Source organism: Myotis myotis, unplaced genomic scaffold (genome assembly GCF_014108235.1).
Source record: "Myotis myotis isolate mMyoMyo1 unplaced genomic scaffold, mMyoMyo1.p scaffold_m19_p_9, whole genome shotgun sequence".
In the NCBI taxonomy this organism is placed as follows: Eukaryota; Metazoa; Chordata; class Mammalia; order Chiroptera; family Vespertilionidae; genus Myotis; species Myotis myotis.
Genome location: NW_023416401.1, coordinates 38,154,378 through 38,178,322, shown reverse-complemented (window position 1 = coordinate 38,178,322; position 23,945 = coordinate 38,154,378). Strand labels below are relative to the sequence as shown.

At 41.4% G+C, this 23,945-nt stretch overlaps 1 long non-coding RNA gene across 4 annotated transcripts; it reads left to right on the top strand.

The window, feature by feature from the left end:
* Window positions 1–2,261: 2,261 nt before the first annotated feature.
* On the top strand, window positions 2,262–23,287 carry LOC118662723. Of its 4 annotated transcripts, none has more exons than XR_004969855.1 (7): window positions 2,262–2,348; window positions 3,829–3,921; window positions 4,953–5,082; window positions 7,991–8,016; window positions 19,010–19,360; window positions 20,551–20,634; window positions 23,169–23,287. It is a non-coding gene; the product is annotated as an uncharacterized LOC118662723 (long non-coding RNA). The 4 variants fall into 4 exon arrangements; XR_004969856.1 differs by having other exon boundaries at window positions 7,991–8,047; XR_004969858.1 differs by having other exon boundaries at window positions 4,953–5,166.
* Window positions 23,288–23,945: the final 658 nt, after the last annotated feature.

The following is a 23,945-nucleotide window of genomic DNA, read 5'->3' as shown; positions in this document are numbered from 1 at the left end:
AGGCCCGATCCCCAGTGGAGGGTGTGCAGGAGGCAGCCAATCAATGATTCTCTCTCATCATTGATGTTTCTATCTCTCCCTCTCTCTTCCTCTCTGAAATCAATAAAAAATATTAAAAATAAAAAACAAAAAATATAGAAATTTGTATATAATCTTGAGATGGTTAATAGCACAGAATTATGCAAAGTCCTAGCAAGTATATCATAAATTTGATCATTTGGACATATAAACACTTAGTAAACTTACCTTAATATAATCAGATTGAAAATCCACATAAAACTGGGAAGTGGAAAGATCTTTGGCTTGGGAGTAAATATTAGTTCTGATTCTACTGCTAGTAGGTATTGGATTTCTTTTTAGGGGGCAAAATGATTCTGTAATTAGTGGTATAGTTGCACGACTTTGTGAATATACTAACAACCACTAAATTGTACACGTTAAAGAATTAACTTTCTGGTATGTAAATTATATCTCTTATTAGCATAAAATTCTGGTCCCACAATTTTTGCCTTTATGTAGCTATGCAATCATTTTCTTTCTAGCTTCATCGAGATATAATTGACATATAACATTGTTTAAGTTAAAGGTGATGATTTATGTTTATATTGTGAAATGATTAACACAATAAGGTTAGTTAGCATACCCATCACCTCACATAATTGTAATTTTTTGTGTGTGTGCAATGAGAACATTTAAGATCCACTCTTGGCTACTTCCAAGTATATGATACAGTATCACTAATCACACCGAATATAGATCCTCAGAACATATTCATCTTATGACTGGAGCTTTGTACCCTTCAAATAGCATCTCACTTTTCCCACCCTCCAGCCCCTGGCAATCACCACTGTAGTCTCTATTTCTGAGTTTGCCTTTTTTTTTTTTTTAGATGTCACATAAGTGAGGTCATACAGTATTTGCTTTCTCTGACTGACTTTTTTCACTTAGCACAATGCCCTCAAAGTCCATTCATATTGTCCCAAATGACAGGATTTCCTTGTTAAGGCTGAAAATTTTATATATATACTTGCACATCACATTTTCTTTATCCATTCATCTGTCAGTGGACACTTAGGTTATTTCAATATTTTGACTATAATGATGCAATAAATATGAAGGTACAGATGTCCTTCAAGAGAGTGATTTCATTTCCTTCAGACAGATAACCAGTGAGATTGCTGGATCATTTTGCTGTCCAAGGGGAACTCCGTTGCTTGTGGGGTTCTTGGGGTGCCACTGAAATAAGCATTTTCAGAAGCCACCAGGGGAGGATGAGAGGTGGTAGAAGATTTTTTTGGTGTGGAGTTACGTTCCTCTGTTTCTAATGTCCCATTTCCCCCAACCAGTCAGGAAAGAGGGGCAGCAGGGAGTTCAGCAAAGCCAGAAACAGGGCCACTGTCCAGAGTTTCTATTCCATGTTGCAGCCAGGTGTGGTTTAGCATTCAAGCCAGAATAAAGCCCATTAGTCCACATGTGGATCCAACGTGACCGTGGGCCATGGGGGCACAGTGAGGCGCAGCTCCCTGCAGCAGGAGTCACAGGAGCCAAGAGAGGGTGGTTCCTTTGTCTAGAAGTTTATATATTCAGGTTTCTCTGGCTTGCGGTGGCCACTCCCATCCTGGTCACTGACTTGCTTTCAAGTGAGATTGAAGGGCAATCACTCTCTCTCACTTCACTTAGAGGCTTAGACCTTACTGGGCTTGTGTCTGAACTGCCTCTTACAGTCCCTTCCACCTTCAGTCAGTGGGGAACAGACTTAGAGAGTGTTAAATGCAGTTTTTTGCAAAGCTATATGAATGTCATGGCTGCATTATTTGGTCTCCCCTTTCACTCCTATCCTGTTAAATAATAACCAGTTTATTACAACAGCATTATTCCTCCCCGAGAAAAATAGAACCTCTTTATAATCCTACTAGAGGCCTGGTGCATGAGATTTGTGCATTGGGGCGGGGGTGGTTAGGGGTTGGTCCCTCAGCCTGGCCTGCGCCCTCTCGCAGTCCTGGTTCTCCCAGTCCAGGACCCCTTGCTTTTTACCTTCCGCCTGCAGCTGAGGTGGGAGAGGCTCCCGCCACCACTGCTGCGCTCACCAGCCATGAGACCGGCTTCTGGCTGAGCAGCGGTCCCCCTGTGGGAGCGCACTGACCACCAGGGGGCAGCTCCTGCATTGAGCGTCTGCCCCCTGGTGGTCAGTGTGCGTCATTGGGACCGGTCCTTCCTCCGTTCGGTCAACTTGCATATTATGCTTTTATTGTATAGGATAGTGTTGTTGGTGTGCACTATAGGTCCTTTTGCAGCAACATGAGGAAAGAATCCCAAATGCACACATGTGGAGAAGTCTAAATGTGATGGTAAGATTTTATTATGAATTAAGGGGAAATAATACACCCTAGGGGACCTAGGGGGTGGACAGACTCTAGAAGCACTGCCTCGAGGCTTTTGTTAATCCTCCATATATCTTCTTGGTTTAGGACCTAAACTTTAGGTAAAGGACAAAGAACCATTGAAATTATCCAACTCAAATACCTAACTTTTCGAGGGCTTGGATTGGGCTCTCTTCCCAGTAAATTCTTTTTTTTTTTTTTTTTAAATATATTTTATTGATTTTTTACAGAGAGGAAGGGAGAGAGATAGAGAGTTAGAAACATCGATGAGAGAGAAACATCGATCAGCTGCCTCCTGCACATCTCCTACTGGGGATATGCCCGCAACCCAGGTACATGCCCTTGACCGGAATCGAACCCGGGACCTTTCAGTCCGCAGGCCGACGCTCTATCCACTGAGCCAAACCGGTTTCGGCCCCAGTAAATTCTATTGGGGTTTCATGCCCTCTATCCAACCCAATTACCTTTCCAATGGTCCCCACCCTAGGCCCTACCTCTATTTCATCACCCTGACTCCCACTGCCCATGTGCCCCAGCAGAGGAATTCCTCCCCCACCTCCGGTACAGGGCTTTTAGCATTTCTAAGGTTTCCCGTCCCATTCTGGATGGAGGCAGCCCCCTTAGAGTGTATTAATGGGTCTGTTTATAAGTAAGCTAGATGGAAATTCTGTTCTGTTACTTGTTCCTTCTCAGTTTATGAAAATTACTTCATTCCCTTTTGCTTTCTTCCTTATATTAATGACTCTAACTGCCTATGCTGACAATATGATAGCTCTATTTTTAATTTTTGAGGAACTTCCATGCTGTTTACCAATTTACATTCCCACTAACAGTGCACAAGAGTTCCCTGTTCTCCACATCCTTGCCTACATTGTTATCTTGTCTTCTTGCTTATAGTTATTCTAACAGGTGTGAAGTACTATCTCACTGGGGTTCTGATTTTCATTTCTCTGATGATTAGTGATGTTGAACAACTTTTCACTAGGGCAGTGGGTCATAATTCAATACAGCTGGTCCTGAGGTCAGTCATGGGGTCACTGGTCTGGTTTTGCTGCTTTTCTGGACCTGGAGCTGAAATACAACTGAGGCCTAAATGTTATCTCTAGGGAGGAAAGGTCAAGGGGTCAAAACCACATGACCAGCGATATGCTAGGGGAGGAAAAGTCACCCTGGGGGCGAGGTCCCACCCTACAATTATCCATTGCAAGGCGCCTGGGGCTTTCCACCCTCATGACCTCCTGTACCTGGCCCATCATCCTTGCTCTGCCTACCGCATATGAGCAGAAAATATTTTTTCATTTATTTGTATCCTCTTCAATTTCTTTAATCAATGCCTTATTGTTTTCAATGTATAGATGTTTCACCTCCTTGATTAAATCTATTCCTAAATGTTTTATTGTTTTTATGCTATTGTAAAATGAGATTGTTTTCTTTATTTCTCCTTCAGCTATTTTGTTAGTGCAACTAAATTTCATGTCGATTTTGTGTCCTGGGATTGGATAAAGAGTAAAATGGAGAGACACATATTTCTTTTACATTGGTGGGTACCGGATAGTTAATAACTAACATTGACAGCACACAGAGATGTTATTCAGGGCAAGAACACAATGAGGGGTTCTGTGGTCTCTTGCTCTGTTGTGGTGGCTGTGCCCTAAGGGCCCTAGAAAAGGTGAATATTCTGATATTTCATAGGTCTGTTTTCTTAGATGCAAAAAGACAATAGACTTTCTCACTTACGGTGAAGATTGACCTTTGTCAAGGAAGCTACACCTTAGGATGTGACTATCCTCCCTGACTCATTTATAATTAGGAATATTTATATTTATTTTTTAAAATATATTTTCATTGATTTCTGAGAGGAAGGAAGAGGGAGAGAGAGGTAGAGACTTCAATGATGAAAGAAAAATCATTGATTGGCTTACTCCCACTGGGGACTGAGCCTGCAACCTGGGCATGTGCCCTGACCGGGAATCAAACCGTGACCTCCTGGTTCATAGGTTGATGCTCAACCACTGAGTCACACCGGCCAGACAGGAATTTTTGTCCAGATCACCCTATGTGGTTGCTGTCAGTCTCTGAGTTTGGAAGGCACATCATGCAGGCCTCCTCTGAGCTTGTCAGGTTTAGGATTTGGCCCCTTTTTCATCTACATTACATGACGAAGTACTTTTGCATACTTGTCACGAACAGAAAATATTTAATCTCAGATGTTGATTAATTTCTTTATAATTATAAACAAATAATGTCAGTCATTCTCATAATAACATTATAAGTGGCTTATTTGGAACTTATTGGGCTAAGTTTACCACTTGGAAACTGAAAATATTTTACACAAAATTTCCATTATGAGGTATGTACTTCATTGTGTCGTTTATGAAAAATCAGAACAATGAAACTGAGGAGAGGATGAAGAAACAAAATGGAGGTGCCATAGCTGAGCTAACAAAATTACTTAAATCAGAATGGGTTGAAACATGAATAGGTTTTATTTTACCTTACCTAGCCCGAGGACTTAAGCTTTTGAACTTTTCAGTTGTGTATCAGTGCCTGAGACATGTATAAATCCTACAGATAACACACTGAAGACCTCGGGAAGGAATGTGCGTGTGTACAGAACCCCTGACATCTGGAAGATCTCCCTCTCAGCCATTCCAGAAGCTGAGGTGCAGGACGGATCCTTCCCAGGAATGTACATTTTACTGTAAGTGTTACCAGTGCGAGGAGGAGACCCCAGTTCTTGTCTTCTAGAAGGAAAGATTTCAATCAAGAGACAAAGTGCAGCAGAGTAAGTAAGAATTTGTTGGCCACAGCAAAAATAGGCTTAGGACAGTGAAACAAGGAAGCAACAGGAGAGCCTAGCTGGGCTGAAGGTAAGAGTGCTAATTGATGCCAGAAGTAGAGGGTTTGTGCTGGGGTAGAGTAGGAGATAAAGGTGTCTGATAATTCAACATTTACAACTCTTGAGAACAAGAATTTTTCTATGAAATGCCTCTAACTCTCATTCTACTGAATTTTTAAGGGTGGGGCCTTTATCTTACCTACTCTGACATTTTCAGTGCCTCATACAGTGCTGAGATAGGGTATGTGGCCAAGCAGCTGTAACCAATGAGGGCTACATGGAGGGCTCTGTGCCTTAGAACTCGCAGAAGATCAGCTCCATCCAACACGGTGACTAATTTTACCTTATGGTAACCCCTAGTGTCATTAAGTAATACATTAGCGTAGTAAACAATACAACCGACAGCTGCCATGATCAGAAAGGGAAAGCCTATCTAAGAACACAACTTGGCCAACAGATCTCTTCGGAGAAGTCTCCACCCTTGTCCTGGAAAAATCCTGAATAGTCCTCTCCCTTATCGAATACCCTACCCCTCAATTAAATCAGTCTGAATAAAAAGTAAATCCCACCAGGGAGGGGCTGCTCTGTCTGTGCAGTAGCCCCTCTGTCTCACTGCTTCACTAGTAAACTCCCTTTCACTTTAAGCTCTATGCTGGCTGGTATTTGAATTATTTCCTGTGCAAAGTTAAGAACCCACAGTGGGTTGCAGATCTTCTGGTCCCCAGACCTCCAAAATGCCTACATCAGTAATTTCTGGGCCTGGCACAGAAAAGGCATTCTGTATTTGTAGAATGAATGAATGAATGAATGATATTCATTTATTAAGTGAATTACTCAAGATTAAACAACTACTAAGTGTTAGAGTTATGACTGGAACAAATCATTGTTTTTACCCTATTCAGACATGAACTATAAAATATTATAGAATCATAATTTCTCCATTCTCCTTAGCTTTTGGGTGGGCCTTAAGAAATTGGTATTAAGGCTCTCCAGAGAAATAGAATCAATAGGATGTGTGTGTGTGTGTGTGTGTGTGTGTGTGTGTGTGTGTGTGTGTGTGTAGATGAGAGAGAGAGAGAGAGAGAGAGAGAGAGAGAGAGAGGAGAGAGAGAGATTGGAGAGAGAGATTGTACGTAATGTAATTACGGAGGCTGACAAGTCCCAAGTCCCAAGCTCTGCAGTGTGAGTCTGAGTCAGTGAACTGGGGACTTAGAGGAGCCAATTGCGCAGTTCCAGTCTGAGTCCAAAAGGCTGAAAACCAGGAAGAGATGATGTTTCAGTTCCAGTTCAAAGACAGAAGGAAGCCGGTGTCCCACTCTGAAGGTAGTCAGGCAAAAGGAATTCTCCTTTACTTGGGAAGGGTTAACTTTTGTTTTTCTATTCAGGCCTTCAACTGATTGAATGGGATCCACCCCACCCACATTAGGGAGGGCAATCTGCTTCACTCAGTCTACTCATTTAAATGTTAATCTTATCCAGAAATGCCCTCATGGACTCCTGGTCTATATACCAGTTCTAAACATGTACTTGTCCACGTTCCTTTTGTTGAGCTCGTGCAGCATGGGGACGAAGAACACCTTTGCTCGGGTTCAAATTCCAGTTACCAGATGTATGAACCTGACAAGTTACTTTTCTTAGTGTCAGTTTCTTTCTCTATGAACTGGGAATAAAATTGGCTACTATTTGTAAAAAATAATATAAATGGAGCCACTTTAAAATGGAGCCAGAGCTGCCATGCCTCAAACCTTTGGAATGTTAAAATGGGGCAAAATGAACTTTGGTCTGGGCCGAAAGCAACCCTGTGTCCAAAAGAACTGTTTGAAAAGATAACAGGAAAGTAGACATTATAACTTAAGAACTAATGACTATGGTACTAAAAATTAAAAACAATAAGCTCCCCTTTGACCAGCATCGAACTTCAGTCTGCAGGTGAACACTCTACCCACTGAGCCAAGCCCTAAAGGCCACTATTCTCTTTCTTGCAAATACCCCTTGCCTTTGACTCCTAATCAGAACCCTTGGGTTTCTGCCTGAATCAGTGCTTCTCCAATAGCTTTTATTTATGTTTTTATCTCAAAGAATGCCTGTTGCCTCTTACTTTGGGTTATGTTTAGGTTATATCTAATAAGAAATATTAATACAATTTAATAAATGTGGCATACCAATACTATTTCTTTGATTCTATAGTCATTTAAAATATCAAATTATGTTTTTAATTTTAAAAACTCAAGTAAAATAATAATACTCTTCTATGCCAGGTACCTTTCATTTTACTTCTATTTTCTAGCTTTTATTTTCTAGTTTAATGCCTGCTACATAGTAAGCACATGATAAAAATGTTCAGAATACTTAATATTATTGTGTCAGGAAAAATATGACAGGGAATTTGAATTCTGTAATCCTAAAAATATACACATTTTGAGAGTAAATAATTTTTCTTTTGCACAAATATTAACTTGATTTGAAATGAAGCATTTGGAGAAGTTATAATAGCAGAGGCAGATCATTTAATTTACTTAATATTATATTGCTATGTAAGCCTGTAAGTCTAAAACAGTTTCCATAAACAACTAAAGATGACATGAACTTTTAGTTGATCCAGACAATAAAGTATATAATTTGTTTGCACCACAACATCTTTAATCTCAGTGGCATAACTATAATGACAATATTGCCTTACTTTGAAAAATACTTCATACTTGTCAAATTATTTGAGTATACTATCACATCTGATTCTTACAACAATCTTTTTTTTTCTTTCTTTCATTAGATGCTTACTACAATCTTAAAGAGTGGGTAAGTAGATGTCACTGTCCCCACTTTACAGGTGAGGAAACTGAGGAATGAGAGATTCAAACTAGTACGCCAAGCACCAAGCACCAAATTAATGACTGACTTAGGAACTGTTAACTTAGTATGCTTTCTAATACACCAAATCTAATTAGACTAAATTCTAAACTCTTACGTAAAAAATATCATCCAGGTCTTCAGTTAAGAAGTGATTTCTCGCCCTGACTGGTTTGGCTCAGTGGATAGAGTGTCGGCCTGTGGACTCAAGGGTCCCAGGTTCAATTCTGGTCAAGGGCATGTACCTTGGCTGTGGGCACATCCCCAGTAGAAGGCGTGCAGGAGGCAGCTGGTCGATGTTTCTAACTCTCTATCCCTCTCCCTTCCTCTCTGTAAAAAATCAATAAAATATATTTTAAAAAAAGAAAAAAAGAAGTGATTTTCTTGCCCTAGCCAGTTTGGCTCAGTGGATAGAGCATCAGCCTGCAGACTGAAGGGTCCCAGGTTTGATTGCAATCAAGGGCACATGCCTGGGTTGCAGGCTCTATCCCCAGTAGGGGGTGTGCAGGAGGCAGCTGATCAATTATTCTCTCTCTCAATATTGATGTTCTACCTCTCTCCCTCTCCCTTTCTCTCTGAAATTAATAATACAAAAAGAAATGATGTTCTTTCAATACAGGGGTCCTCAAACTTTTTAAACAGGGGGCCAGTTCACTGTCCCTTAGACCGTTGGAGGGCCGGACTATAGTTTAAAAAACAAAAACAAACTATGAACAAATTCCTATGCACACTGCACATATCTTATTTTGAAGTAAAAAAACAAAATGGGCCGAAACCGGTTTGGCTCAGTGGATAGAGCGTCGGCCTGTGGACTGAAAGGTCCCAGGTTCGATTCCGGTCAAGGGCATGTACCTGGGCTGCGGGCATATCCCCAGTAGGAGATGTGCAGGAGGCAGCTAATCGATGTTTCTCTCTCATCGATGTTTCTAACTCTCTATCTCTCTCCCTTCCTCTCTGTAAAAAATCAATAAAAATATATTTAAAAAAAAACACCAAAAAACAAAAAAAACAAACAAAATGGGAACAAATACAATATTTGTATTTGCATGTGGCCTGCAGGCTGTAGTTTGAGGACCCTTGTTTCAATACATGTGATTATTAGGCATTTTAAAATCTCAAAATTTTACATTAATAGGAATGCAAAATGGATTTTGTATATATCACATCAATAACAGTAGGTTATAACCAAAGTAACTAATTTTATACTCCAGTTTGGTTCACTAAATAATATCATATACTTTAGATGATAACTTTTCTCATATTAAAGTTAGAGTCTTGGGTTTGACTCAGCTGCCTTTTTCTAAGGGGCTATAATAAAATTTCTCTGTTGATATGATACTGATATGATATTGTCTTAAACTCACTCAAAAATATTTTTAAAGGAGTGTGATATGTAGTGGAAATAATAGTTTTTGTAAGTTGGTGCAGGATTTATATCCTTAACACCAATTTAAGACTCAAATCTTTTTTTATTGAAGTTATAATCTTGATAAGATGATAAAATAATTAGAATTACCCCAAACCTGCCATTCTGATGGTGTAGTTATTTGATATTGAATAATTTTCTCCTATTTCTTCAGTCTCTAAAGAAGAATAAATTCCAGTTGGTCTCCCAAAGGCCCAACTTGAATGGCTTCCCCCTAACTTTGAGTTTAAGGACCATGCCTTTTACTTCTTTCATACTCTGCCTTAGAGGACCCAGGACAATGCCATGCCTGTAGAAAGGTGCTTAATAAGTTCTAGAGCAGGGGTCCTCAAACTACAGCCCGCGGGCCACAGGCAAATACAAATACTGTATTTGTTCCCGTTTTGTTTTTTTACTTCAAAATAAGATATGTGCAGTGTGCATAGGAATTTGTTCATAGTTGTTTTTTTTTTTTAAACTATAGTCCGGCCCTCCAACGGTCTGAGGGACAGTGAACTGGCCCCCTGTTTAAAAAGTTTGAGGACCCCTGTTCTAGAGCATGAATATGTACCTGAAGTTGGTTTGGAAGAGACCTGGGAAAGTCTGGGATAAAGACACAGAAATACTCTCTTTGTTCAAAGTACAGATAAATAAGATACCGCAACTCTGAGACATCAAAAATAACAATCCTGGGTAGCAGTTGGTGAGAAGAAGCAGGTATAAGGGGAAAATGACATAGAGGAAGGCACAGCCACAGTCCAAGGAAATGAAGGCAAACTTTGATCATGAGACAAGGGTGAGCTAGGGAAGGGGATGATGTCATCAGAACAACAACAGAGGAAGACAGTTTTGGCAGCAGCTTTTGAATAGACTTTGAAGAAAAAAAAATGGGAGAGAGGGGAAAAAGGAAACAGGAAAAGGAAGTCTGCTCAAAACTCAGCATATTTGCAATGGGTGGGGAGCTTTCTGTCACAACTTGATGTTTGGAACATCTGGTCACCTTTTATAATGAGACCTTAAAAACCTCAGCTTTCTCAAGTGATCCGGTTAGAATATTTATGGATTGCGTGGCCTAACAGGCACTGCCAGTAGATAAGCCTATTTGAAGAAAGAAAAAAAAAATACAGATGGAAAACAAACTCTTCGCTTACACTGAGAACACTCTACTAGTTTTATGATGTAAATATTCATGTTTGTAAATGTATACACATGCTTTACGTGTTTTTGGAATTTATTGGTGTTGTGTCAAAATGAAAGTATTGTGACTTCTTTTTTATTTTAATGATCTCAAATGGCGAAATGTAGCTAACAGATTTACTAAAATTCCTCACCTTGCTTCATTTACAATATAGGCCAAGGTTTTCCATAGCACAATTGTGCCCTCTAGCGTTCTTAGAATTTAATGAAGGTTACTAATAATTCCTACTTTATCATCACTCTATGTCAGTAAAAGTGTGTGGCTGTGTGATGGTATAAATAAACCCTCACATCTCAGTGGCTTAAGAAACAAAATTTTATTTATCAGAAAGTCCAGAGCAGGCTGGCAGGGTCTGTGTCCAAGCAACTTCTTGGGGATCTAGACTTCCTGTATCTTGTGATCTCTATCACCTTCTCACCTGCCAGTCACCAGGACAGGGATATAGAGAGGAGGAGGCTCACAGGCTTTTAACTGCTTCAGCCAGGAAGTGGCACCTGGCAGCCTGCTACTGGCCAGAACTCGTCACGTGGCCCCAGCCCCAAACCCCAGGGAGCCTGGAGGAGGTGGAGAAGCACATGGATGTTTTGGGAACACTAACTGCTTCTCTAAAGCCTCTTCAGGAGCGGCTGGGGAAGAACATATCGGACATGCTAACTTTATTATTTTGGGAAATATTTTTGATTTGATGTTTTCCAGTAAAAAGGTATTCAATCAAAAAAGAGAATACAATGCAATTTTAATATTCATAGTTCTTCATTTTTCCATAACACTTAAAATTAAATATTCCATTTGTATAATGGCAGAGGTGTAGGGACAGGTTTATATTAGAATTTCTGTTCTAATTGACTTTTGTATTAAAATAAAGTACCCCTTATTTCCCTGTTGTTCTCTTTTTAAAAGGACCATCCTCCTCCTCCTGCAGCTATTTCTTAGATGCAAGTTATACTTTTATTTTTTTAAAATATATTTTATTGATTTTTCACAGAGAGGAAGGGAGAGAGATAGTTAGAAACATCGATGAGAGAGAAACATCGATCAGCTGCCTCCTGCACATCTCCCACTGGGGATGTGCCCGCAACCCAGGTACATGCCCTTGACTGGAATCGAACCTGGGACCTTTTAGTCCGCAGGCCGATGCTCTATGCACTGAGCCAAACCGGTTTCGGCTATACTTTTATTTTTAATTATTTCTTTCCAATTTTAATTTCAATATACTTGAAAGTTGCTTCCCAAACTGTTCTCCTTACTGATATTTCAACCTTGAGAAGTATATTATATATATATGAAAGTTTATAAATTATACCTATTAGTAGGGAAATATATAATAAATAATAATATAAGGATAAACTCTGTGTTTTGCAACTGTAAAATGACTTTTGCCCCACCCTATGAATACCTAAGGAAACTTTATGGTTGTCTATTAACTAATGAGCTTAATGGGTCTTATTTTCATTTTTTTAAATTGTGGTAAAACATACATAACATAAAATTTACCACCCACCTTAACCATCTTTAAGCGTGCAGTTCAGTGGCATAAACACATTCACACTGTTGGGGAATCATCACCATTATCCATCTCTGAAACTTCTTTATCTTCCTGAACTGAAACTCTGTGTCCATTAAAACTAACTCCTGCCATAGCCGGTTTGGCTCAGTGGATAGAGCGTCGGCCTGCGGACTGAAGAGTCCTAGGTTCGATTCCGGTCAAGGGCATGTACCTTGGCTGCGGGCACATCCCCAGTGGAGGGTGTGCAGGAGGCAGCTGATCAATGTTTCTCTCTCATCGATGTTTCTGGCTCTCTATCCCTCTCCCTTCCTCTCTGTGAAAAATCAATGAAATGTATTTTTAAAAAAACAAAAAAAACCTAACTCCGATTCCTCTCCGCAGTCCCTGAGAACCACCATTTTATGTTCTGTCTCTATGAACGTGACTACGTTAAGTACCTCATAGAAGTAAAATCATACAGCATTTGTCCTTTTGTGACCGGCTTATTTTATTTAGCATAATGTTTTCAAGGTTCTTTTCTTCCACGTTGTGGCATGTGTCAGAATTTCATTCCTTTTTAAGTTTGAATAATCCATTATATGTACATACCACAATTTGTTTATTCCTTCAGATTGGCTCACCTTTGGGACAGTATTACACTTATTTTGTTTAGTCAGTTAATCTTAATACTTATTTTGAAAGACATATAATCTATAGCACATCCTGATTAGAGAGACATCAAGTTGTTCAACCTTTGGCCACCTGTGTCTTCTTAGTCTATATATCTGACATACATATTTTAGTATTTCTATTTTTCATCACACTTTCTGGCAAAGCTCCACTTTTCAAAGGAATTTTTGTTCATTGTACCTAGTATTGCTCTGGGAGTAATCAATTACAGTATGTATTTGGCCCCAAGTTACTTTGCTAAGATTACCTTGCTATTCTAAGAGACTGACTTTTTAAATGCTATTTTAAATATGGAGATGCTGTGGAGTGATACGTACTTCATTACCAGTTTTACCATGTTTCTAAAAGTCTTTATCACATTCCTACTGTTGTAAGTCTATCACTGTTAATATTATTAACTTCCACATAATAACAGTAGCTATAAACACCATTCTAAGTATTTGATATACACAATACAGGATGATGCTAATTCTTGAAAAAGAAAACACAGGAGGAAAAAGCAAGGTAGAACGAAGGCAAATGATAGATAACTCAAGTTTTGGACATGTTGGGTTTGAGGTGCCAGAGGAAAGAGGGTGTCTGTGGAGAAGAGCTGGTGGGAAATGTGAACTTGAGTCGGAAGTCAGGAGCACTGCCAGGGCTGAAGGTTTGGGAATGAATAATATGTTTGGAAGAGCTGCAGCTATGAGCAAATGAGATTGCTGAGGAAGAGAGAGAGAATGCAATGCCCAATTAGCCTAGCACCAGCCCTGAGCTGAGCCCGAGGGAGGAGTAGGGATAAATCAGGCAAGGCAGGAAGGTAGGAAAAGACACTTCAGGTGAAGGAAACAGTGATGGCATGGAGTCTGCATGGCCCTGGTAACCCCTGTTCTACTTCCCATCTCCATGAATTTGACTATTTGAATGCCTCAGGTGAGTGGAATCGTGCATATTTACCTGCCATGTCTGGTTTATTAAGGGTAGTGGTTCTTACCTTGGCTGTGCAGCCAGATCACCTGAGGAACTTTGAAAAAGCAAAAATGTCTGGGCCTCAGAATGAGATTCTGAGTTACGTGGTCTAAGGTGGGGGTCAAACTTCTGCATTGAAAAAACGGAGTGTGAACATCTGCTGTGCACGGAGAAGACCAGAGGAGGATCGTGTTTTGTAAGGTGATGGAGGCTGAGGGCCAGGGGCATGGCCAGCAGGGGAGAAGTGCCCTGGGAGAGGGTTAGAAGGCAGAGGACTCGGGCAGCCACTGGGTTTGTCAAACAAGGTTTCATTAGAAGCTTCAGTGGGGCAGTTTCTGTAGAGGGGTAAGGAAAAATAATTGGTGGAGCAAGTCCTTGGGGCACTGAAGAAATCGGAATCAAAATTATGGATAGAAAAGGGAAGGATTCAAGGATGAGTGGAGCTGCAGATAAATTACTAGATAGACGGGATGCCTATGGAGAGACTGGCTGCCTGCTTGTTGCAATTTTCTGAGCAAAGCTGCCAGCACACTCGGGAGGCCACAGCTTTGGGGATTAAGAACACAAGCTTTGGGGCCAGACTGCTGAGGCTCAAATTCCAGCTCTTCCATTTCCCGGCTCTGTGATCTTTAGGCTTCAGAGTTCTCATCTGTCAATAGAGAGATAGAAACATGGATCTGCCACCTCCTACATTTCCTCCTTCCCCTCCCCACCTTACTGGATCTAGCCCACAACCCGGGCATGTGCCCTGACTGGGAATTGAACCGGAGACCTCTTGGTTCATAGGTCGATGCTCAACCACTGAACCACCCTGGCTGGGCAGGGACAATTCTTTCAATTAGAGAGAATCTATTTTCATTTATCTACTCAAGGAAGGGTTTTGGGGGGGTGGGGGGGAAGCGTGTGGAAGAAGTATGTATTCTTTATACAATTTCGTTGGGATAAAAGAGAGTGTTTCTGTTTGTCCGTTTGTTTTTGATCGAAAACCACTGCCTCTTGGTGAATGAATTTGGGATTGGCAATGTGGAGACGCGGACGTTGATCCTGCCCTAGCCAAAGCAGCGTGTGGTTTCGGCTGGGTCGCTTATTTTCTTTGGGTCTTAGGGTTTTCACTTGTGAAACGCATGGGATCTTAGACGATCCTTTCTACTCTAACACCCGCTTCTGGCTCTGTGAAGGCTGGCATTCTGCAGCATAGCTGCGCCACATCTTTGGAGGTTTGCGTGCGCCACCTTGTGGTAGAAACGGATAGTGCTGTCATTTGGCTCTGCGAGACTGAAGACCCAGGGACTCAGGCAGCTTTTATTTATGTACGAAAAAATCTCTCCAGAGACAGGGGGACCTATTCATGGTAAGAGTGCTCTTTTGTTAGAAGAAATTGAGGATGAGCTGGACATGGAGCAGTAGCCAGCCTCTTATCATGGCAACCAGAGTAACTCATCAACACATGTGAATAATTTATGACACACTCAGCCTATTGGAGAGGGGCCAATATTAGCCAAAACTTACTTGGAATCTGTTTACTTCAATTAGATTTTTCAGGCTTATCTCTTGCGTTTTCCTGTGTAGCCATAAAATTGCTCTCTGTGTGCTGTTTATGTCATTGCACCTTTGAACTGAAATAAAGTCAGGTTCACTCTACAATGAGCCACAACAGCTTTTATTTTTTTATTTTTTATTTTTTTAAATATATTTTTATTGATTAAGATATTACATATGTGTCCTTGTCCCCACGTTACCCTCTACCCCCCACGCCCCCCACCCCCGCTCATGCCCTCACCCCCCCGTTGTCCATGTCCATTGGTTAGGCCTATATGCTTGCATATAAGTCCTTTGGTTGATCTTTCCCCCTTACCCCCACCCTCCCCTACCTTCCCTCCAAGTCCCGACAGTCCAATCAATGCCTCTCCGTCTCTGGATCAGTCCTTGTTCATCAGCTTATGTTGTTCATTATATTCCACAAATGAGTGAGATCCTGTGGTATTTATCCGCTCTCAAGTTCCATCCATGCTGTGGCAAATGGTAAGAGTTCCTTTTTCTTCTTCCTCTTCTTAAAGAATACCTTTCAGCATTTCATATAATGCTGGTTTGGTGGTGATGAACTCCTTTAGCTTTTTCTTATCCGTGAAGCTCTTTATCTGACCTTCTATTCTGAATGATAGCTTTGCTGGATAAAGTAATCTTGGTTGCAGGTTCTTGCTATTCATCACTTTGAATATTTCTTGCCACTCTCTTCTGGCCTGCATGGTTTCTGTTGAGAAATCAGCTGACAGTCGTATGGGTACTCCCTTGTAGGTAACTGACTGTCTTTCTCTTGCTGCTTTTAAGATTCTCTCTTTATCTTTTGCTCTTGGCATTTTAATTATGATGTGTCTTGGTGTGGTCCTCCTTGGATTCCTTTTGTTTGGGGTTCTCTGCGCTTCCTGGACTTGTAAGTCCATTTCTTTCACCAGGTAGGGGAAGTTTTCTGTCATTATTTCTTCAAAAAGGTTTTCAATATCTTGCCCTCTCTCTCCTTCTGGTACCCCTATAATTCTGATGTTGGTACGCTTGAAGTTGTCCCAGAGGTTCCTTACACTATCTTCATATTTTTGGAATCTCTTTTCTTTTTTCTTTTTCGGTTGGGTATTTTTTGTTTCTTTGTATTTCAAATCTTTGACTTGATTCTTGGGATCCTCTTTTCTGCTGCTGGATCTTTGTAAATTATTCTTTATTTCAGTCAGTGTATGCTTAATTTCTAGTTGGTCCTTTTTCATGTCCTCCATGGTCTCCCTATACTTATTGAGGGATTCATTAAATTTATCGGCGGTTTCCATAAAATTCTTGAAAAACCTTATAACCGTGGCCTTAAACTCTATATCCAATCGTTTGCTTTCCTCCATTTCTGCCATTTGTGACCTGTTTCTTTGTCTCCGCATTTTGGTTGCTTCCCTGTGTTGATAGAGTGGCTTTGTGTGCTAGGTGTCCTGTAGGGCCCAGTAGCTCAGCCTCCCCAGTTACCTGAGGTGGACACTCTTGGTGCACCCCCTCGTGGGCTTTGTGCACAGTCTTGTTGTAGCTATGCCTTGGTTGTTGTAGGATCACTGGGAGGAATTGACCTCCAGGGCAATTGGCAGCGAGAATCAGCTGCCCTGATGATGCTCAGCTGTGTAGCAATGCAAGCCGCTGTGGGGCCTGGGCCTTCTCTTGGAAGCTCTGAGTCTATCTGGCCCGGCTGCGGTTAGGTAATTACAGGTTGCAAATGGCCGGGGCATTCATATGCAAAAGCCTCTGCCGCAGCCTGGGTGGGGCGGGGTCTCAAGGAATCAAAGGGCTGAGAAAGCAGCTATGGCGGAGCCTCAGCCCTGCCCTAAGGAGTCGCGAGTCCCAGTGTCCCGGCAACGGCTGCAAGCACCTCTGAGGGAAAGCCGCTCTCAAGCTCGCCCGCTGCCAGACAGTCCAGTATTTCCCCGTATGAGCCCTGGGTCCCCAGAGACTTCCCGGAACCGGATTTCAGAGCCGTCGGGAGCTTGTGTCTCCCTCCGGATTCAAAAAGACAGCCGCGTCCTCAGGTGCCAGACCCTTTCCGCGCGCGCGCGAGCCCCCGTACCTCTGCACTCCACCTCCGCAGCTCCTCCCGCTCGCAGTGTGCTTTTCTCTCCTTCTAGTTGTAGAATTTACACTCAGCCAGCCCTCCTGTAGCTCTGGATGATGTCCACCTTGTGTTTTTGATGCATTTATCGATTGTTGTGGGAAGCAGAAATTTCCCGGTGTTTATCTATGCCGCCATCTTAGTTTCTCGCCACAACAGCTTTTAACACTAAAGTATTTTTAAATGACTGACTAATAATGTTGGAGATCCAGGTAAAATTCAGAAGGTTATCATAACACAAGCTTCTGGGAATGGCCTTGGATTATGAATTTCCTTCCCATGAGCAAAGAGGGTGTCTGCAACAAAGGCTGCCAGGAAACAAATACAATAGTCCTATATAATAAAAGGGTAATATGCAAATAGGACAAACAGCATAACAACCGAACAAATAATCAAAGCATAATATGCTAATGATATGCTAAGGCTGCTCAACCACTCGCTATGATGTGCTCTGACCATCAGGGGGCAGATGCTCTGATCAGTAGGTTAGCTTGCTACTGGGGTCCAGGGACTGAGTGAGATGGGCCAGACAGCCCTGGAGCCCTCCCGCGGTTGTTCCCAAGCCAGTTGTGCACTGGTGGGGTCCCTCAGCCTGGCCTGCACCCTCTCACAATCTGGGACCCCTTGGGGGATGTTGGAGAGCCAATTTCCTGCAGGCCACTCCCCTTGGGAGGACGCCAGATGCAGGGTTCATGGCTGGCGAGCCCACAGCAGGCACAGTGGGGCTGGGATGAGTGGGAGCGGCAGGTAGAAGCAAGCTGCAGGCAGCATTGGACTGCAGGTTTTGGCCCGATCCTTGCAGGCCCAGAGGGACCTCACCCATGCATGGATTCATGCACCGGGCCTCTAGTAAAATGATAATAGAGCAGAAGAGAGAGGGAGTTTTTCCATCATTGTGCTAATCCTTGAACCCTTGAAGAATGAGATCCATGACTCCAGTTTTGTTTTGTTTTTTAAATATATTTTATTGATTTTTTACAGAGAGGAAGGGAAAGGGATAGAGAGTCAGAAACATCTATGAGAGAGAAACATCGATCAGCTGCCTCCTGCACACCCCCGACAGGGGATGTGCCCGTAACCAAGGTACATGCCCTTAACTGGAATCGAACCTGGGACCCTTCAGTCCGCAGGCCGACGCTCTATCCACTAAGCCAAACCCGTTCGGGCATGACTCCAGTTTTTAACTACACATACCTACTCCTTAGGTTAAACCCACTTTTTTTTTTTTTCCCCAGCAAAGCTTCAGACTAAAATTTTACCCTCCAAAGACCTAGTTCAAAAGCTCAGAAGAGCTCCAGTTCCTTTTATAAGTAGGGTCATTCATTGACTCCATGAAGAAATTTGTGGATTTAAAGCTATTGTACCCAAAATTTATTATGTGCTGATATCAAACCAATCACCTAGTTTTCTAATTCGATGCATCAATCTTATACTCCTTCCCTTGAACTTCTTGCCCCTCAGTCTCAGGTCTAACTGTTTAGAGCAAATGTCGTACAGTACACCATGAGGAATGTAAACTCTCTACTCCCGTTCTTAAAAGTTTATGACATTTATGCTCATTCATATTTCCTTCTCATTCTACAGTGAAAGGTGTGCACCCGCCACTTGTGTTCTGGATCCTACAACCTCTTACCTTCCGTACCAACTATCATTCTCTTCTCTATTTCCAACTTTCCCCCTGAGCATGCACTCATGTGTGTTTTGCATCTTTAAACAAAGAAGCAAGCTTGATCCTATTCTCCACTTTACTGTTTTGGGTGTCCTCTTCTGGTCCGAGCCAACCCTCTAACAGAACAGGTAATTTCTGCATCGCCATTCTCACATGTCATAGTTCCTCAAAGGACAGTACCTCACCCATCCTACTGAAACTCCTCCTCCAAAGTTACCGCTGCCAGGTTCAACGGATGCTTTTCAGGCGCCTCTTTCTGATTGAAGGTAATGATGCCAGAACAGCCAGACCCTCATGTTGTGATTTCCTTTCTGAACAACACTGAGATCATTCTTCCTGCTATTACATGTCTCAAAGGGTGATCTAATATCTCTAATGACATCACATGAATGGAGGTCAGAAGGCCAACTATGTGAGATGTCAAAATGTAGAATTTAGCTAAAAACAAACAAACAAAAAAACCCACACAACCCCACAAAGACCTCTTTGTAGCATTTTTATTTTATTTTTTTTACTTTATTTTTATATCTTTAAATTCTTTATTAGTTAAGGAATTACAAATGTGTCATCATCCCCCCCCCCCATTAGTCCCCTCCCCTCCCAGCCCCGCTTTGTAGCATTTACCACCACTGACTTTACCTTCATCGTTTAACTGTCTCCTCAACTGACACCACTCTCCCAGACTCTGCCCTTTCTGCTTTAGAACTTCCTCCTCAGGTCCCTTTTTAGGTGTGTGTGTGTGTGTGTGTGTGTGTGTGTGTGCACACGCGCGCGCGCACAAGCGTGCACTTGACATTTATTGAGTCCCCACTAAGGGCTGGGCACTGTAATAGTTTGCACACATTATCTCATTTAATTCTTAGAACTACTTTATAAAGTATGGAGACATGCTTTCCTAGGAGCCATTTCTCTGGGAATACTTGCCTGAGCCAAATGGAAACCATCTGGCCAAGTGAAATCATTGTCATGAGCTAATAACACTGTATTAGTTACATGCAGATTTAAAGGGCTAAGGTTTCTTGGAGGGGGAAAGGACTGTAATAATAAGCCGTTCTTTACTTATTTCAGCTTGAGGTCGATATTTTTAGACCAAATTAAAAGTGATCAGTTTTCTCTTTAAATACATTCTGCCCCTCAATATGGTTGCTATTTGCTTTTCAAAAGTTAATCCCACTATTTTTAATTCAGATAGTAAGATAATGATTATACAGATGTTAGCAAAAGTAGGCATCTTTCCAATCCCATGAGTAACTTTCCACCCAAAGTGGTTTTGGCAGAGGATTTTATTTTATATAGCAACACATTTTAGACAGCCTGGAAGCAGCCTGGATGACTCAATATAATAATACTAGTAACTATCAGTTATTAAGCATAGAACATATGCCCTGCTAAATATATATGTTAAGCATTTAATCTACAGATTATAAATAGTGTAAATATTACTTTTATTTTACAGATAAGGAAATTGAAGCCCAGAGGAGCTGAGTAACTTGTCCAAGGCATGATGGGTGTTAAGCAACAAAGTCGGACCCGAACTAAGGTCTGTCTGATGCCAAACACATAGTCACATGCTATGTGCAGTATAGGCAACTGTGCTTATTTTGTTTCTTGTCTCAAAACTGCCAGCGAGAGAAAATAAACCCTACTTGTATAAAATCATTCCTCAAAAGGAGCTTAGATAAAGTCAAATGCAAATTACCAAGCTACAATCCTTTTAAAAATGACTTACTATTCTGGAAAATTTTGTTTATAATGAGATAACTTGGGCTTAGTTGTTCGAGATAATACTATTTGCTTACTTAGACAACAGTTACTCATGGCCTGGCCTATCCAAGAGAATTTTAGAAATTCAAGTCTTTTTGTTCACTTTGGAGTCCTTCTCTTCTTTTGGTGATCTCTGTATTTGGTAGTTCCCAGGGTTCTTTTAAGCTAGAATTCTGAAAATGTATCAACTTAACAATACCAATCCATTAAAACAAAAGTAAAATACAAAATTCACCCAAAGAGTTTTCTTATAGTCAAAATTGTTTCAATTGTAGTTTGCATTAGTCTGGGCTCTTCAGTTATCATGAGATATATCCAACTCACATCAGCTTAAAGAAAAATAATTCCGAGCTCATGCAGTTGGGAAAGATTCTAAGCTGAGTTCTGGAATGAAAAGTTGAGCTGCAGGAACTGGGGTGTAGAGTCCTGAAACTGGGGTGCAATGCCATGAGGTCTGTCTTTATGGATGTCTGTCTTTCATCTCTGCCATCTCTGCTCAGCTTCTCTGCAGACAGGCATTCTCCACAGGATGGGAAAGGGGGTCCCTGGGAGCTTCAGCTACACTCCAAGCTAGGGAACCCTGGGGAGAGGTCCTGGACTGCCTCTTGCAGATCTCTTTCCATCACTGTGTGCAGTTACTGAGAATGGCCTGGCTGTGGAACATGCCCACCCCTGGATCCAGGGATAGGGGCGAGCCAGTGACTTGACAAAAAGGAATGGGCAAAATATGCTGAGCAGCCCAAAGCAGGAGTGATCACAGGCCATTGTATCCCTGTGAGGTATACCATGTTCCCCACCAGACTAAGTATTAGTAATTTAGCTAATCAGACATAATTCCTTTAGAATGGAATCTAAGTACTTTTGTACCAGTCAGATTAGATTACATGATGCTCCCAAAATAAACAAGATCTTGGTAGCTCAAGACATCGAAGATTTATTTCTCCCTCACATTATATGTTGGCGAGGTTCAGCTCTATGTCTCTTTCCATTGTATTTCACCTGCAACGGGGTGTACTGCCATACATTTCTGATGTTTACCACCAGAGTAGGGTCATACTCCACAAGTTATGGGCTCAGTTTTCCATGTGACTGTCCTAAATTCAGACACTGCATACACTTCAGGGGTCCCAAGGCCACCCACACTTTTGACCAAACTGGCAAGGGCCACAACCACTTTTTTTGTTTGTTAGTATATTTTTATTGATTTCAGTGAGGAAGGGAGAGGGAGAGAGAGAGAAACATCAATGATGAAAGAGAATCATTGATCGGCTGCCTCCTGTATGCCCCCCACTGGGGATGGAGCTGCAACCCCCGGCATGTGCCCTTGACCAAAATTGAACCCGGGAACCTTCAGGCTGATGCTGTATCCATTGAGCCAAACCGGTTAGGGCAGGCCACAACCACTTTTAAGAAAAATAAATCTGTATCACCAAAATGAAATTTTATTAGTTTGATCAATCTTTTCAAAACTCTCTACAAGTTTTCTTCTGGGTAGGAAATCAAAACTTTTACTAAGTGTCTACAGTATGGCAATTGTTTTATAGATGTTGTATTGTGTAATTATCATACTGATTATATAAGGTGTGTATTATTATCACCATTTTACAGATATGGAGTCTGAATCTCAAAGATAACATCACATAAAATTAATGATTGAACCAGATGCAAATCCAGATCTGTCAGATTGTAAAGTCTCTTCCTGGGAGCTTGTTAGATGCAGAATCCCAGGGCCCCTTCCCCCACCCTCACTCGCTGACTCACAACTGCATTTTAACAATATTCCCAGGTGATTAGTATGTACATTTAATATTTGGAATTAGGTTACACAGAGATTTCAGAAGCTATCTGAGGTTTTTTATCCCCTTCACACCCTGATTCCCCTGCTCTCACCTGAATCTGTTCAAATAACAAAAACAAACACCCCCCCCCCCTCAAATCTGCTTAGTTGCTGTCTCTCACCAGTACTTCACAAACAGTCTCATTTAAGCCTCATAACAACCCCATAGTGTCAATACAATTCCCCACCTCTATAGGCAAGGAAATGGAATCTTTGGGAGATTAGAGTGCTAATGTAGGAATTGGAAAAGATAAAAATAGTTCTTTTCAGGTGGAATTTAAGCTCAAAATGGTGTAAAATATTGCTGCTTTTAACTACTATTTAACAATCAAATAAAGCTGGTGATGGTAGCAATAAAGAATATTGTAACTATTTGTTGAGTGTTCACGATTTGCTAAGCACTATAAAAAGTGCTCTGCCTTATCTAAATATGTCAAACTATTATATAAATGAAATTTATTCTCTCTGACCAGAACAAGTAGAAAGTGTCGACAGAGTGTAAATAAATCTGGAGGCTCCACTAAAATGAAATGACAAAGTTTTATTCAAGGGGCTCAAGACTTGCAAATCTGTCAACACTACCAGGTAACATCCAGAATGTTCCAAAGGAAGGAGAAAATTTAAGAGTTTTTACAGGAAAAAGTACATTCTTGAGAAGACCCTGTACTGCGTTCCTAGCCTTTGGATTGGCCTGAAACTGTGCTCTTCCCGGTGGCAGGTGGTCTGGATAATGGACGTCAGGCAGCCTGGATTTGTGAACATTCTTTCCTCAGCTCTTCCGAGGGTTGTCTATAGCATTTACGTGTATCTCCAGGCAGTGATGCATAACTCAGAAGTTTAAGTCCTCAGACTAGTTAAAGTAAAATACAATTTATTCCTCATGTTCCAGCCCATTCTGATTTACATAATTTTGTTAGTGTATGATAACTCCATTATGTTTCTTCACTCTTTCCTCAAAAGAGAAATATCATGAAAGTATTTGGCTTGTTTATAAGAAACTAACAGCTTAAAAGAAGGAATGACAACTGTTGATTCACTATTGTCAGCAAGACCATCTGACCATCAGCCAGCGATTCTCAGTGAACTGTGGGGCGCCCTCTAAGGGACATTTGGAACCACAGAGGGGCTCATTTGGGTTGTCACAATGAATGGGAGGTACAACGGGCATTTGGTGTCTCGGGAGCAGGTATGCTAAATGTCCTGGCAAGTGTGGGATCCCAGCACAACCAAATACCATCCCTCCCCAACCA